The sequence below is a fragment of the Phalacrocorax carbo genome, chromosome 6, assembly GCF_963921805.1.
Source record: "Phalacrocorax carbo chromosome 6, bPhaCar2.1, whole genome shotgun sequence".
Lineage (NCBI taxonomy): Eukaryota > Metazoa > Chordata > Aves > Suliformes > Phalacrocoracidae > Phalacrocorax > Phalacrocorax carbo.
In genome coordinates, this window is record NC_087518.1 from 22,433,130 (window position 1) to 22,450,900 (window position 17,771).

A 17,771-nucleotide genomic window follows, 5' to 3' on the forward strand; every position below is an offset into this window, starting at 1 on the left:
AGCTTTTAAGTACGGGTGCATGTATAAATGTCTATTAATACATACAGCAGCCTGGCTCGAAGTACCCATAAAGAATGCTAGCGAATATGCTTACTATTTGTGGTGTTTTATGGTGTTGACGTCTAAGTCTATTGCATTGCCCCTAGGAATTTTCAATGTCAGAATGGTGCTAAATTTAATGAGGCTTGGACTGAGTTTATAGTAAATATCGTTTCAACTTACTTTGTTTCTGAACAAAGTAGAGTTTGAGGGGCTAGATAACAAATGCATATGAAAGACAGGGAAGCTGCTGCTATCATTCTGTGGAAAGCCATCTAGGTTACCAAATATATCAACTTTCATGTTATCCCTTCAGTGACTCTTCTTGATTGAACTCCACTGAATCCAAAAGCTGCTATGGATTGCTGTGGTCTTCTGTAGCATCTAGTGTACAACATTCTGTAGATCTACCTTGTTTATTGTACTAAAGCTGTAGGGATTGAGTGATTATAAAGTAATGATTAACACCCTGTAGCTGAACAGATTTTAGGAGTGCAGGTCTGATAAGAAATGCAGCTGCCACCCCCTTCCCTGTCCTGCCCAAAACACCCAAACCCACAAACTCTGGCATTTAAGATGGTTGCTGGATTCAATATTATAAAGTTCCAATAATTAGCATGTGTACTTGAGAAAGGAATACAAATGAATATTTCTGAAGAAAACATCAGGAAAGAGAGCCAAACCATTACCTTGGAAAGGTGAGTGACTTGTATGGATCAACAATAATTTTTACTAGTTGTGAATCTGGCCCTGGCATTTAAGTCCTCTAAGGAGTAGAGGAAGGGGTTTGCTGGTTTTTCGAGTACAAGCAAATGGAGACTGTCTATGCTTTATCATTTGGAACTCCCTTTTCAGGTGCTCATAGCAGCCTTTAAGCCTTCAAGAGGAAGTAGCAATACCTGACAGTGCATAGATACACATGGTAGAATTCAATCTTTGTGGCTGGCTGAAAAAGGAGATTGATGGTTCTGCTTCACAGTGACGCTGTGAGGAAGATTGTTTTCCCACATTTGCATTCAGCTACTCCAAGTATATAAATTTCCACTGAGCATAAGGATGATTTTGATTTTACACAAGTTTCCAAGGAGGCGCTAGATGTACAAAAGCAGTTGCCAAGGGTCTCCAAGGGACTTGACAGATTTACAGACTGATGACGTACTACTAGCGAAGTCTCAATGGAAATTGTCCTTGAGCACCTCCAATTCTTTATTATTTATATCAAATCCAATGTTCAAAAGCAATTTAGAGAGGCCATGGAACATTTTGATTTGTCTCAGTAAAATTCCTCCCACAAAAGGGAGCTGAACTGTGACTGCTGGAATTTATTTATTATATCTTTATACTCTTTTTATATTCAAAACTGAGTTTCGGCATTGTATTCCACTTTTTCTTTATGCAGATTACATAAAAATAAATGGGTATTTCATTAAGATAAAGTCTTATAGGTGGGGAAGGCTTAAATGAAAATTATCAGAGAATAGCTTTTATTTTAAAAGAATATGTATCTCTTAGCCAAAGTGGTTTAATAATGGACAAATATGGGCTTGGGAAATGCTTAGATGGACCTTTGAAAAAATTCACAAGTTTTCTAGCTAATTTTTAAAAAAATCTAGTTTAAAAACACACACCATTATTTGTAGATTGCATCTGTGTCAGCACTGACAGTATTAGAAAGGCAACACTATTTAGTTTGCTCTTTTGTTCTTTATATAAGGACTTGCTGCCTTGTCTTATGAGTAACACAAAAGCCATTTTATTTCTGAGGAACAAATGCTTTCTGAGTGAATCCTATAAGAGATTGGTTTTCTTTCATGAGGCCACTATGTGTTCCTTTTGCCACTATTTTTGAGGTTGTAGAAAATTGCAACAGAATTGCATTCAAGGGCAGAGCTGCTTACCTCATGATTTGCTTCAAGTGGTTAAAGAAAAGTATTGCTGAGAGGTGCCTAAGATACAGCAGCTAAATATGTGAATGTGCAAGTACCTGCTAGTCGAAAGCCATGCATATTATGGCTACAGTTGAATTCTTTTCATTTATGGATGTACTGATGTTAGAGGTGAGATGGGGGGCAGGGGAATGCTAACAGCCTAAGCTGTTAGCAAATGCACTCTTATTGCTGAAGCACAGAATGAGGAAAAATAGCTGTAATTGCACAAAGATATATCAGTTTTATTTCCCTTGTGAATAGAAAGACATGTAAATAATTAACACTACAAAGGAATGGCCACAATTAAAAGAATCTAGCCTTATCCTCTGGTGTCTTCTCTGGAAAGCAGATAAAAACTGTCAAGGCCAAACTCCCTGCCTGCCTTGCTGCACATGGGAGACTTCTGGCAACAGTGGAAGAAGCAGTGCTTAAATGATGGCTGCTTCTTGCTGGAAGAGTGGTTGCTCTTGCTTGGACCCTTTGGGTTTAAAGAATGGCCAAGGAACGTAACTGGGCATTTTATGTCCTTCATGCACTATTTTATTCCATTTGGTCTGCAACTTCTTGGCTGGATGGTAATAAGCCGGTCTGCTCTAAGTAATTTTGCTTTCCCCAGCAGGTGTGGGATTTGGCACTGGGCCCGTTGAAGAAGTTTAGGTCTGAGAGAACAGCTTGCAGCTGAAGAGCTTTGAATATCAACAGGTAACAACTTCAAATTGCAGTACCTCAGACTTGTCACTGTTTCTTGCTTGCTTCTGGATTAGGAGTGTAAGCAAGCAAAAATTTCTGAGTTGAGGAATGCTGCACCCATGTTTTAAAAAAAGCAAACAACAAAAACTCTAGTTCTTAAACAAGAATTTTTAACATTGGGTCAGAATGAGGAGCACAAGAGATTATTACACTTAGCATCTGCCTTGTGTGTCTGAAAGGAAAATGTATGACTGTCTCCAGATAGTTTTATTAATCAACACAGTATTAATGCACTTCAGCAGAAAATGGCTGGTGTAAGAAGATTTACATGGGTACCATACATCCTGCTCTACTTATATTGTCAATGATTATGCTGAGTTGGTTTCTATGTGACACATTGTAAGCCTATCTGTAGATTGGCTACATTCACTTGTCTTTTCTACCGGGCTCGGCTAGTTAAGATCACACTGCTTTGTTTATTTTTTTTAAAGGTATTTGCGGTGTTTATGTGTGAAGTCATTATGTAGTTGTTTATCTTCTGAGAGTGTTTGTAACAAGATATATTGTTTAGTCCTAGCTATGAGTGTTAGTTGTACAGCAATCTTTCTCCATGATGTTCCTACCTTCAAGGTAGAGGATTTATGCACAGCTGCTAGAAATTAGTCCTGCTTTTCCAGCAGGAAGCTCTTGTAGTGGAAATCAGGGAGCTGGAAGAGGGTTGAAATGTAAGTGAAGTGAAAAAGCCAGGGGATCTTTGCAGCCAGTCAAGGTCAGTGGAGCTATGATACACTTACAGTGGTGGACAATACAGTGCTGTGCATTTAGACACTGTTATGGGAAGCATAAAACATTGACTGGATGACAGCTGGGCTGTCCTGACACATTGTCAGGGAGAGTCCTTATTTTCATCAGGAAAGCTGAATTGGTTATTGTTCTGTCTGGAGGACAGGTATCACAGAAAAATGCTCCTTCCACTTTTTTTTTGATAGGATTAATTCAGTCCCAGCTACCTAATGTCACTGTTGCTACCACAAAATATTTCCACTTTGAGAACAACAAACTAAACAAATCTGCATTCAATTTAGGATAAGGTGCTATATTGTTTGAATAATGACGATAGCTTCCTTGAAATCAGAGGTGAAATTCTGTCACTGGTTGGATGTGCAGAGGATGCATAATATACCACTGAATGAGTTGTGTTTCAAGGTGTCTAAACTGTCTTGCAAATAAATGTCTCCAACATCATAGTTTATTTCCATGGAACTTTATTTAGCAGGAGCATGAGTTCTCTGCCGTGTAGCAGTCAAATTCACAGTTTTCGTGAAAGATCTACTACTACAGGAATAAAGACTTCCTTTGTTTATGGGAGAGGGGGGAGGAAAAAGCACCCTTCAGGCTGTTGTTTATAGCTGCTGACGTGTGATAGAACACGAACATGCCTTTGCTTGTGGAATCTCAGATTGACATCTTTACAGGGAGGGGAAATTTTCAAGGGTAGCTTAAAGCTGACACTTTGTCATCTTACAGTGATAAGCCCTAAAAAGAGCTGTTATATGCACTGGAGTGTGTTATGCATAATAAAAATTGAATACTAGAAGAGTTAGAAACAGTAGTTCGTATTCAGTAGCTGAATTATGCAAGGTATGGAGTGCTGTCTTGTGTGGAACATTCTCAGTTAATGGGAATTTCTTTGCTAATAAAAGGCTTCAAGATTTGGTCCAATGGGTCTTAAAAATGGTAGTGCTATTTTTGAGTATGATTGGCAGATGTAATCCCTTTCCTGCTCTCATCTGCATCTTTACTTTCCTAGTATGTGCCAGCCATTAAACCAAAACATAATTAAATCTAGTCTTTCAGAACCAAAGTAGACATTAATCATTCCGGGTACTTTTTTCTTTTTCTTAGAAGTCTAACAAATATAGATACCTTAATCCCACTGAAATGCACACATATGTATTTTTGGCTCCTTTGAAAAATTCAGCTCCATTATTTAACATAATCCAGTGGTGATCTTTTATCAACATTCTCTTAATGATATATAAATCTTTGACATTCCCTTTGCAAATATTGTGAATGAATTGGAAATGGAATATACTGTTTTAAAATAATGCTACCATAGTTGTGTTTTTCTTATGTATTAGTTGTAAGAAATAGAGAATTTTTACTCTTTTTGCTGTCTTTTTTTCATTGTACTACTTGATACCCACAAATGCTTCCACAGCATAAGAGAAACCAGTTTTCTCCAGTCTCCCTTTACCTTTCAGTGAGGTAAGTGATGACTTGCTGATAGCCATCGCACAAGCTTTGTTTTTATGAACAAACCTGAAAAAAATGGAACAGACTATAAAAGTATATAAAGTAGCATTGGCCCTTCTAAAGTGTGGCAAGCAAATAGAAATTTTGCTTTCTTAAACAATGTACCAGCCTTGCTCTACATGTAACTATCCCATAAGGTTGTTATGAGAGTTTGATACACATGCTGGTGTGTCCCTTTTAACAGGTAGCCATGTGAAGGTGTCATATGGTTTGAAGATAGGAATGATGGAAGTCTAAAACTAGTGATATCTTAATGTAGCCTATCCTCTACTGGTTGGAGGCACTTCAGTGAACATTTATGTAACTATGAAATAACATTTGGAGTCTATGTGCTCCATTTAAAAATATTCTGCCTTCCTCAATGGAAAGCTTTATCCACAGCAGCTGTCTTAGTATAAAGAATTAAGAAAGAGAAATGGCAGTACTGGGGCCTGACACATCTTCCTTTTCCTAGGATCTCTGAGCAGTGGGCGCCTCTAGAGATGTGGTGGGCATCATGAAATCTGATGATACAGAATCATAGAAAATTTAGATTGGGAAGAACCTCTGGAGGTTATTGGGTCCATGATGTGCACTGTGTGAGCTGTTTTGGTTTTTTATTTGTCTACATTTGAACAGCTTATAGAAGAATTTTAACAAATCAAGAAATTATATGCACGCCACTGAGGTTGGTCAATTTCTCTGCTTCTTCTAAGTTGATTGTTGAAAGCAAATTCTAATAGCTATAGGGAGGTTAATATTTCTGTCCTTACTGCAATAACTTTATAGCATGTCATTCTGTTTGTTTGTTTAGGCTTGTTAAATTTTGATCCATTTAGCCTAATGCCCTTTTCCTTCAAAGTAACATAAGCTCCCAGTGGAAGTTGAGGATATTCACTGCTTAACAGAACCAAGCCCTCTGTTTGTACAATCCCTGCAGACTGGCACTGTATTTGGTGTAAGTCCATTATGATTGCTTTAGACTGGCTTAGGGCTAAATCAGAGGAGGGAACACTTCACTCTATCTACACTATGCGGTTAAGAACTAATATTTGTCTGTGAAGAAATCTGACTTGTTTTGCCATTAGTTATTTTATTACAGTCAAAGGAGTATACAATTAAATTCTGTGCATTATTCTTTGAGTCCCTTTTTCCTGGTTAATATCTGGAAGATATGGCTTCAGAGGAGCCAGGTTATGTTGCTTATGTTCAGTATTCATTATTTTGTTCTGTATTGTGTAATACAGAAATATTTCTTTTCTTGCGGAGAGAAGATGCAAGTTGGTGTTGATGCAAGATGGGAGTGTTGATCTGCTTGAGGATAGGAGGCTCTGCAGAGGGACCTGGACAGGCTGGATTGATGGGCTGAGGCCAATTGTATGAGGTTCAACAGGGCTCAGTGCTGGGTCCTGCAGCTGGGTCACAACCACCCCACGCAAGGCTACAGGCTTGGGGAAGAGTGGCTGGAGAGCTGCCCAGCAGAGAGGACCTGGGGGTGCTGGTTAACAGCCAGCTGAATATGAGCCAGCAGTGTGCCCAGGTGGCCAAGAAGGCCAATATTGTCCTGGCTTTTATCAGCAATAGGGTGGCCAGCAGGACTAGGGAAGTGATTGTACCCCTGTACTTGGCACTGATGAGACCGCACCTTGAATCCTGCGTCCAGTTTTGGGCTCCTCACTAGAAGAAAGACATTGAGGTGCTGGAGCGTGTCTGAAGAAGGGCAACGAAGCTGATGAAGGGTCTGGAGAACAAGTCTTATGAGCAGCAGATGAGGGAGCTGGGTTTGTTTTAGCCTGGAGGAGGCTGAGGGGAGATCTTATCGCTCTCCACAACTACCTGAGAGGAGGTTGTAGTGAGGTGGGTGCTGGTCTCTTTTCCCAAGTAACAAACGATAGGAGAAGGCGAAATATCCTCAAGTTGCACCAGGGAAGGTTTAGATTGGATATTAGGAAAAATTTCTTCTCTGAAAGGATTGTTAAGTGTTGGAACAGGCTGCCCAGGAAAGTGGTTGAGTCACCATCCCTGGAGGTATTTAAAAGACATGTCGATGTGGTGCTGAGGGCCATGGTTTAGTCATGGACTTGGCTGTGTTAGGTTAATGGTTGGACCTGGTGATCTTAAGGGTCTTTTCCAACCGAAATGATTCTATGAATTGGTTATTATCTAATGGGCGGTAATAGATTTTTTTTTTTTCCTTTCAGGAAAACGAATGCATTTTAGAAAGGAGGTAATTGGTAAAGAATAAAGAAATGTGTAGGAATGTACATCATATTATTTCAATCCAGGTTTTATGGTATTGGCTTCTAGGAAAAATAAAAAAATTTATAGTGTGTGTGTTGGTATGAACAGGTGCAGCAATTGCTTTTGAAATGAGTCCAAGCAAGTAACATTAAGTCCTCATTTTATACCTCACTGAATGCTGTGCAAAGAGCAGAACTTCCCAGCAGCATAAACAAATATAATTCCTTTGATAGCTTTGGCACTGAGCCTATTCACTTCAATCAGTGAAGTAGTATCTGCTCATGCCTCACCAAACAAAAGCTATTGAATTATATAGGTCAGTATTTGTTTTGGGACACTTCTCAGTCTTTTGAATGCTTTCTCTTCCAAGGTTAATTCTATATTCCCAAAAAAAGCTTGTATTTCTTTAGCATCCCATTTCTGAGGCTGGAAGAGTTGTGGGACCAATATTGTCTTACTTCATTTGAAACTTTTGAGGCCTGTATAATGGGAAAAGCATTTTATTTCCAAAATTTCAGAGTTTCAGTTAAGCTCTTAGTGTGAGGGGAAGGGATCACAAGATGGATGAAAGAATGCACTTGCAGGAGTGAAACATGAGGGACAGTTTTAGTTCCTTCAGGAATACTGCGACTCTGTAGGACCACAGTGTTCCCAGCTTGAAACCTAGAATCAAAGTAGTTAGGGAACCTTCCTAAAGCCAAATGCTGCCCTGGTAAAATGCAGACAGCTTTGCTTCTGTCTTGGTAAGTGAATGAGCGTCACTGGAAAATTGTCTGTGTAGTCGCCTTTAGTTGGTAAATAGAAAAATAGTATTGTAAATTCATGGGTTTTAAAATTGAGTTCTACAAACTCATTGTTCACAGGGTAGAATGGTGGTTTGGTCACAAAGTTGTAAGAGACTCTACTGAATGGAAAGCTGCCTTGGGATTCTCCATGGCAGATATTCTGCCTGCTGTCTACTTTTTCCTGTCCTTTGTTTGCCATCTAGGTACAAGGGACAGTGGAGGGAGTGGAGCTGTATTCCTTATACCTGCAGCTATTATCTAGGAGCTCTGTCATGAGGGGTGTGTTGCTGGTCAGTGGTCTTGCATTAGGATCGGAATTTTCTTCAGAAATGTTGCGACTGAATATTATCTTGTTTTGTTCATTTTAAAATTCATTGAAGAAAGATCATCTTTTGAATAGTTGTTAGTTTTCCTAGTCACAGAAACCAGAAAAGTTTAGTGCTTACTAGGGTTCTCTCACTTAATTACTGTGAAGCCTTGAACCGGTTGTTACGATACATATGCTTTTTTTTTTTTAATTGAAGCACTTGTAGTGAGGCAAAAAAAAAAAGGTGTTCAGCCCTTCCCAATAAATGGAACCATCTCCTCCTTTGCACGCCTCTCTTGGAACCATGCCTCTTCGCTTTCATGAATGCTTTCCTCCTGGTACTGCCACAGCATAGATAGATACTTGAGAGAGGAAACGGAGCTGGTTTTGGCTTACTCATGAACAACAGAATGGCTAAGCAATTTGTATGCAGACCCAAGTAAAACAAACGGTACAGAACAGCCCCCAGCTTATATTATTTCAAGCTATACCATATACGTAATATAGCTGTGAAGAGAAAAACTGTGGGGGATAGTTGCCCTTTTTTCAATGGGGTCTTGCTCAAGTACACAGCTTTTTGATTGCTGCAGTCAGACAGCTAATAACAACAAGGAAATAAGACTGAGGGACATTATGACATCTCTAACCTATCTTAGGAGGCACATAGCAGAAATGACCGTCCAACCCACATCTCCTGACACTCAGTCTTACTGGCCAGAGCAACTTTGCCTTGTATATGGCCCTGATTCAACTATGTTACACTTCCTGGATGTTACCTTAATTTCAAGCATGTGCATAAATCTCACTAGTATAACGAAAATCTTACCCATTTTAGAAAAAAAAAAAAAAGTGCAGAGCTAGATTTAAAGAGGACAAATGTGTAGTTCTCATCAAATATTTAAGTTATGAAAAAATACCATATTTTGCCTGTGCCATCACTGCTGTATATATTTAATAAAAAGAAAAGTAAAGCTCTACTACAGAAAGCTGTGTTCTCTTAGAGCTTGAGAAAGCAGCAGTTATTTGCTTCACATTTGGAAGGTGACATTCCCAGCTAGATGGCCTAGAAAATTGTTTTCAAAAAGTACAAAAAATTAGTTCAGGAGGGCTGTGGAACATCCAGCACTCTCCTTTGCAATAAATTACAGAGTACCTGGCAATACATGACACTGACAAGTGTTCATGCTGGGGGGTGGTGACAAGTGATGAGCTATTCAGAACAACTCTTCCCTTTTAGATCTCAGGTGAGCTTGCAGAGCTGCCACTACAAAAATTCATGTGTTTGGGGCTTTTTTGGAAATTGATAAACTGAGCGAGGATGTTATATTGGCGTACAATAAACATGGTACTTCATAGTACTGCTGTCTTTGTTTTTCTGTTTTTTAAAGTGCTTTTTGTAGCATGTTCTCATTTCCAAATTGTTTGAAGTTAATGGAGCCTGAGATGTAACCCAAGGATAGAAAGATGTTTATGTAATTTGGGGGGCTTTTTGTAGCAGTTTTCATGTGTGTCTGTTTCTTTTTTTGTTTTTTCTTTTGTTGTTGTTTTTTTTTTCTAGAGGAAGCTGTTTTGTAATTGGCTTTTGCAAATAAATTTTTTATATTACTTTAGCTCTTAAATATGACAATGGCCTTATAAAAACAGCAGAAAGGGAAATGATGCCGAATTAATTATTTCAGAAGCTAGTATTTGGCACTATTACCCATGTAACTGTGGGACTTTCTTTTCAGCTAAGGGTTGGAAACTTTTAAATAGAAGGTAACTAAACACTACCAAGTTGCTGCTGTAGGCTGAGGGAATGAGCTTTAATGTGCCATTGGTATTCTTTCTGGCTTTCTGACCAGCATTTCAAAGAGAAAGTGTCCTCAGAGATTTATTCCTGTGATTTCTACTTAGTCCAGCTATTATTGTGATAGGATTCTGGGAGCTGAAAAAGAGCAAAAAATACCTGTAGGGCAGATACATGAGAAATAAGGCTTATAATTATGATGATCATTATTAAGTTTTGTTCTTTGATTTAACAGCTTCCTGGAACGCTACCAGCCACATCTGGGGTAGAATTCACCAGCTGTTTGTTAGAAAAGAATCCCCCGAAACACCAGAATCCCCTGAATCCCAGGTTGGAAGGGACCTCAGGGACCATCTAGACCAACCTTTCTGGGAAGAGCACAGTCTAAACAAGATGGCCCAGCACCTTGTCCAGATGACTCCTGAAGGTGTCCAACATGGCCGAGTCAACCACTTCCCTGGGGAGATTATTCCAATGGTTGACTGTCCTCACTGTGAAAAATTTCCCTCTTGTGTCCAATCGGAATCTCCCCAAGAGCAATTTGTGTCCATTCCCCCTCCTCCTCTCCATGGGACTCCTTGTAAAAAGGGAGTCTCCATCTTCTTTGTAACTACCCCTTAAGTACTGGCACATGGTGATGAGATCCCCTCTAAGCCTCCTTTTCTCAAGGCTGAACAAACCCAGTTCTCCCAGCCTATCCTCACAGGGCAGGCTTCCCAGTCCTTTGATCATCTTCGTGGCTCTTCTCTGGACCCCTTCCAGCCTGTCCACATCCTTTTTGTATAGTGGGACCAGAACTGTACACAGTGCTCCAGGTGTGGCCTGACAAGTGCTGAGTAGAGCGGGATAATGACTCCTTTCTCTCTGCTGGCAATGCCCTTTTTGATACAACCCAGCATCCTGTTGGCCTTTTTGGCTGCAGCAGCACACTGTTTGCTCATGTTGAGCTTCCTGTCCACCAGGACCCCCAGATCCCTTTCCATAGAGCTGCTCTCCAGCCAGGTGGATCCCAGTCTGTGCTGCACTCGTGGATGATGTTTTCCCTGCTGCATGATCTTACACTTTTCCTTGCTGAACTTCATAAGGTTCTTGTTGGCCCACCCTTCCAGCCTATCCAGATCTTCCTGCAGAGCAGCTCTCCCTTCTGGAGTGTCTACTTCCCCTCTCAACTTGGTGTCATCTGCAAACTTCATCAGGCTACACTTGATGCCATTGTCCAGATCACTTATAAAGATGTTGAATAACATTGGGCCCAATATTGATCCCTGGGGGACTCCACTAGTGACAGGTTGCCAGTTTGTGGAAGAGCTATTTACCACCACCCTTTGGGTGTGGCCTGTCAGCCAGTTCCCCACCCACTGCACAGACCACTTGTCTAGGCCATAACACATCAATTTCTCCAGGAGGAGACTATGGGGGACCGTATCAAAGGCCTTGGAAAAGTCCAGGTAAACAATGTCCACTGCCTGCCCAGTGTCAGCCAGGCAAGTCACTTTGTCATAGAAGGCCACCAGGTTAGTCAAGCATGATCTGCCTTTAGTGAAGCCATGTTGGCTTTTCCCAATCACGTGCTTCAATTGACTTGTGATGGCCCCCAGAAGGATTCGTTCCATAACTTTCCCAGGGATTGAAGTAAGGCTAGTGGGCCTATAGTTACCCGGATCCTCCCTCGAGCCTTTCTTGTAGATAGGGGTAACATTTGCCTTCCTCCATTCCTCTGGGACATCACCTGTTCTCCATGACTTCTCAAAGATTATGGAGAGCGGCCTTGCGATGATGTCAGCAAGCTCTCTCAACACCCTCGGGTGGATGGTGTCAGGGCCCATTGATTTGTGGGGGTCAAACTCCTGTAGTAGTTCATATACTAACTCTTCCTTCACTGATGGTGGGCCGGTGTTTGGTTCAATTGACAATTTTGTTCCCAAAGCCTGGGACCCTACAGTGCTGGTAAAGACCAAGGTGAAGAAGGTGTTGAGGACTTCTGCCTTTTCAGCATCATTGGTGATTGATTCTCCTTTTCTGTTTAACAGTGGGCCTATGTTTTCCTCCTTTTTCTACTTATGGTTGACATGTCTGAAGAACCCTTTCTTGTTATTTTTTATGTCTACAGCCAGTTTCAGTTCGAGTTGGGCTTTTGCTTTTCCAACTGCGTCTCTGCACTCTCTGGCTCAGCAGATAATCTTCCACTTCTCCATTTCTGGTGTGCTTCCCTTTTGGATTTGAGTAGACCCAGGAGACCATGGTTGAGCCATGGGGGCCTCTTGATCCGCTTACGTCCCTTTCCTTTGTAGGGGATAAATTGGCTTTGTGCTTCCAATAGAGAGTTCTTGAAGAATTCCCAGCTCTCACTAGCTCCTTTGTATTCCATGGAAGCCTCCCATTGAATCCCTCCCAATTGAGCCCTTAGTGCACTGAAGTTTGCTCTTCTAAAATCCAGAATCCTTGTCTTAGGGCTGACCTTCAGCATACTCAGCAGGATCCCGAACTCCACAGTATCGTGGTCACTGCAGCCAAGGCTATCACTAACCAAGATATTACAAAGCAGGCTTTCTCGGTTAGTGAATAGCAAGTCCAGAAGCGCCTCCTTCCTGGTTGGCACATCTAACATTTGTATTAAGAAACAGTACTCTATACATTCCAGGAATTTGGTGGATGACATGCAAGCTGCCGTATTGTTCTTCCAGCAGATGTCTGGGTAGTTGAAGTCACCCATCAGGACTAGGTTGTGTTGGCCAGAAACTTGCTTTAGTGCCCCAAATATCACTTCGTCGGCTTCGTCATCATGGTTAGGAGGTCGATAGCAGATGCCCACTGTGAGGTCCTGCTTGGATATGACCCCTTTGACTTTTACCTAGAGGCATTCAATAGAGCAGTCCCAATCACCATAGTTGACTTCAATACATTCAAGGTGTTCCCTAATGTAGAGTGCAACTCCTCCACCTCTTCTACCTTGCCTGTCTTTACGAAAGAGCTTGTAACCGTCCATTGCGATCCCCCAGTTGTTTGAGGTGTCCCACCATGTTTCAGTTACTCCTGTGATATCGTACCCTTCTGAGTGGGCACGGACCTCCAGTTCCTCCTGTTTGTTGCCTAGACTGCGTGCATTTGTGTACATACACTTGAGGTGTTTACTCTTTTGTTTCACCTCTTGGGAGACAGCTAAGGAACCTTTGTCACCACACTGCTTGGCCTGACTTACTCCCCCGTTGGATGTGCTGGTGTGAGCGTTTTCTCCACGGATCCCACCCCCCAAGTCCTTCAGTTTAAAGCCCGCCTCACAAATTAGCCAGCCTACCGCTGAAGATTCCCCTACCCCTTTTAGACAGATGGATTCCATCCATCCCTAGCATGTTGTCGTCATTGTAGAACATCCCATTGTCGTAAAAGCCAAACCCCTCACGATGGCACCAACTGCATAGCCAGGAGTTGGTATACATTATGCGCCTGTTTCTGGCTGCTCCCTTCCCTCGAACTGGCAAAATGGAAGAAAACTACAGGTAAACTGCAGGTAAACTGAGTGCAATTACTAAAGCTGACATTTTGCCAAGACCCTGGATTTACTTTTTAAAAAAGTTCCAAGGCACTTTTCACGGTAACAAATCATGACACCTTTTGGATGGAACACAAGGATAGGCTCATTGTGAAGAATATGGTTGCAGAAATAATTTCCCTAGCATATAAATAGTACCTGCATGTGGTAGTATTCCTCAAGAGGAGAGAGGGGGACAGCTGAGCTGCCAAGCAGTGCAGATAAACTGTGTCTGAAAAGAAAAAGTTTTGGTTACAGTAGGATACAGGTAATTGGTACCATATGTTTTTCAAAGCTTCTTTCTTCAACTGAGCAGTCATGTATTACAGTGCAAATAACAAACTGCTTCAGACTCATCTGTAAGTTATTTTGCATGCCCAATGATGGTCTTGAGTTCTTTCAGACTGTGAAGGCCTTCATCCAAAAATCTTGGTTATTCACTTTCTCAGATAGAACCAGTGGCATTGGCTAAGCTAGAGAAATTATAGCCAAACAGCATTTGTGAGGCTGTTGAACATCAAAAAGCAAGCAGTACTTTGAATGTTGATATCAAATACCTACATAATATTTAGTAGGTGGTAACTGTAAGAGAAGACTGATGGAAAAATGAGTTTCCTTCAGTTCTGCAGGAATGTATGCTACTCCAGGATCTCTGTAAAGAAAAGAGGATGAAATAGGATAAGAGGCAGAAATGAAGAATGCTAGAAGAAACACAGGAATGTATGTAGTGCGTAAGGGCTATATTGCAAAGAATAGATCTCTTCCAGAAAGTTTAGTCAAGAGCAAAGTGCTTTTTACCAGTAGGTAAGGAATGCTCAAATATGAATGAGTATTCAGACTTCTACATGTAAATTTGACCTCTGGCTTTCTGAAGGCCAATAGAACAGGACTTGGCAACCCTCAGAAGGCACATCAGCAGTGAATACTATTCAAATGACGTTTCAAATACTAAATACAGTAACTCAGTCTTATATCCCATCTGTCATTGTTCTGTCTGTCTAGCTAATTTCCTGGAGTCTTGTCCTATGACAGTGTATTTATCCTCATGACATACTTTCTTCACTTATCTAAGATTTCTAATTTGGATGAGTGAAGGAATATTGCTGCAGTGTAATTCTCCACTGTCTAAGATATAAGCTTCAAAATCTCAATGTGCTGCCCTAGAACAGTTAGGGTAGTATCCAGGACTTCATCTATAAATCAGTTCTTGACCCTGTGCCTTATCCTTAAAAGCCAAAAATAATTTGTCTTCAGGACTTGAAAACTGAGTGTGTGCTGTAATAGATGATCCATATTGCTAATTCTGGCACCTGTATACCTCTAATCCTGTTAAAATCTCATTCTTCTTTGATGGTCATTGCACATGAACTCCTAAATTACTTTTGTTCCCTTTCCATAATTCATTGTTGTTGTCTCACCACTGCTGCTTGAATTTTTTCCCACTTGGCATGGCATCATAAAATGACCATGTTATCAGGCTTCATAGGGGGCTGACATGATCCTTCCAGCCTGGGAAGAGTATGGCCAGTGTGTAAGCTGTCTGGAGTTAAGTAGTTGTTTCTATTGCATTATCTACTGCATGCACTCAGATGCTGCTCCTTGTTGTCTGAAGATGTTCCCAAATCCAGCAAGAAACAGGGACAAGCTAGCACCTTTTGAACAGAACCAATAGGTGAATAAGTATATGCAGGCACTGGAAATTCAGAAACTAAGGGATTGCCTATACCACAAAACACCAGCTCTTACTACAGCATATAGTCATCTCTGGCTGCTGCCATGTGGTCCTATCAGAACATGGAGAGGAAGTCTCTATGGATATATACACTCTGCCTCTTAGTATTGTGCTTGCTTACTTTTTTTCCGGTGATTTAGGATTCCCAAAGAGCAAGGGGGATGAAGAATTGCAATCCCAGCTGTTCCAAGAAGGAGTTAATCCTTTCCAGCTGTAATGTGTTTCAGAAGTATGAAGTGGAGGAAGGACAGAATAAGAGCTGAGCTGAGCTTCAGAAATGCTTGTTCTTTAGAAAATTATCAGTGATGTAGGGTTCTTCTTTTGTGGTGGTTTGTTGGGTTGTGGTTTTGCACCCTTTCTCTCCCCCAGTACTGCAGGCTGAAACATGACTGCCTGTGGGAGTCTTTTCATACTTAGTGTTGGTGCTGCTCTCTCTGAAGTGCTTTATATTGTTATAATTACCATTGTTTCTATTGGGGTCTGTAATCTCTCAGGTCAAGCCTGGAAATGGAAACTTTGCCTAGGAGTGTTCAAAGTGTGTCTAGCAGTAGTATTTCCTTCATAAATAATCAACGTTTGCCATTACAAAGTTTGAAGAAAGTAGGCAGTGGTGAGTTTTGGGTTGGGGGAGGAGGTGTGTGTGTTTGTTTTCCTTCACTGCTTCTTCAGAGAACTGCGCTCCCTAGCTGGAAGATATAATGGCTGTATGAATTGCTATTTAATCAGGGATGCTAATTAAGTCTTAGCTCTTAAGGCTTTTATGGGAGAGCTATATATGATTTGCAGTGGCTGGAATTGCAATTGCAGGCAATTAAGCTGCTCTTGGTTCAGTAGGACCTTAAAGTGCAGTCGTATGAGGGATATTCAGGACTTAGAAAGATCCTGCCACCTTCAACATTTTCCTTGGTCTGAACATATTTGTTGTTGTTGTTTTTAAAAGGAAATAATCTGAAGCAGTGAGACAGTGAAGAAATACATTAATGTCAGATTTTAAGTAGTTGTGTGTGTATAATTATACTAGTGCATCCACTTTTATAACACAGTTAATATAATTGTTGGTTAAATATAAAACCCATTCTTAACAGAAATCTTCCTCACCTTTTTAGCATTGCTTGTTTAGTTTTATAATGCAATTGAGAAACTAAGGTTCTTAGCCATGGCTATCTGCTGCTTCCTTAGATGCCAACAAAGGGTTCCTACTTATGGGTCTTGGCAACACTTTTCCATCAGGTGGGTCAGACTTAATACAATGGATGGTCTTAAACAAGAAATTTTGCCTAAAGAACTGTAAGATCTATGAGCTAAAGTGGGACAAAATGCATGGAATACTTGTCAGGCTTATGTAATACAGACAAAAATAAACCAGGAACTTAATAATGCAACATACAGCACATGCAGGTCTGCTTAGTGATTACGATTAGGCTGGGATTTTTAGGTTTTGGTTTTGTTAATCCCCCAAACATTATATCCTGGTAGGTGATGTCAGTGATACTTTGTGGTGGCTGCCATAATCTTTGGTCCTCTAGGAGCTGGTTCATTCATCATATCATAGCCATGCATCCAATAATCTGCCATTTGTACATGGCATAAGGGACAGAATGGAGAAGAAAAATATTCTTCACGTTTCTTTTTCTTTATCTGAATACTGCTTTGAAAGGCAGACTTCTCTTAGGAAAAAAGGTAAGTCAGAGAAATTTCGGGTACTTGAGGTAGGAGAAAGAAAGCACAAGATGGACTTAAGAGGTTTTACATAAAAGTCACAGTGTATATAATTATAGTCTGTGAGACTAGAGGAGTTTTTTACTCTCTCTTCAGTACAGTCAACTTTCTCCTTCCCCCTTTCTCCCTCACTACTAGGGCAGGAGCTAGTGAAAATGGAAATGCAAAAGTGATGAAATAAACAGGTAGTCTGGAAGTCTGTGAGTGGGCACAGTAATGTCATAAGCAACAATGTCAGATTTCACTGAACAAAGGTCAAAAGGTTTACCTACTCCATGAACACAGGTTGGGAAGCTTACTTTGGCTCAGTGTATTAATATAGTGCTCTATATTGTTTTTCAGCTGTGTACCACTCGATTGCATTGCTAAAGCATGCTAAACTGTGACACTGTGATGATAAACTGACAAATATTGAGGGCAACAAATGCCACATACTGCAGTGATGCAAATAGCATTGAAATTACCAGTGCCAACATAGTCAAGCAAATAAACCTAACTCAGCGAATTAGCTTGGGTACTAGAAATGCTACAGTGAGTAAATTGATGAGCTTATTCAACTGTGCTGCATGCAGTAGCTGAGCTAGCTTTTTCAGCACTGTTTTAACTGTCTTCATGCCATACTGCGTTGTTTAGTGTAGATGAACACTTTCTGTAGCTTGTGCTAATTTGTTATGTGATACAAGGAATCTTTACCACTAGCATTCTGAATATTTCTTG

General features: G+C 40.7%; 1 protein-coding gene across 2 annotated transcripts in view; it reads left to right on the forward strand.

The window, feature by feature from the left end:
- Nucleotides 1–17,771, forward strand: part of SLC6A1 (solute carrier family 6 member 1) — a 64,304-nt gene that overhangs the window by 11,691 nt on the left and 34,842 nt on the right. Inside the window, exon 1 of one of the 2 annotated variants that reach the window (XM_064454238.1) lies at nucleotides 2,591–2,669. The exons of the other annotated variant lie outside the window; for it this stretch is intronic. The gene's annotated coding sequence lies outside the window, so the exon portion shown is untranslated. Of the gene's footprint in view, nucleotides 1–2,590; nucleotides 2,670–17,771 lie in introns of those variants that run through there. 2 annotated transcript variants of the gene reach the window in all.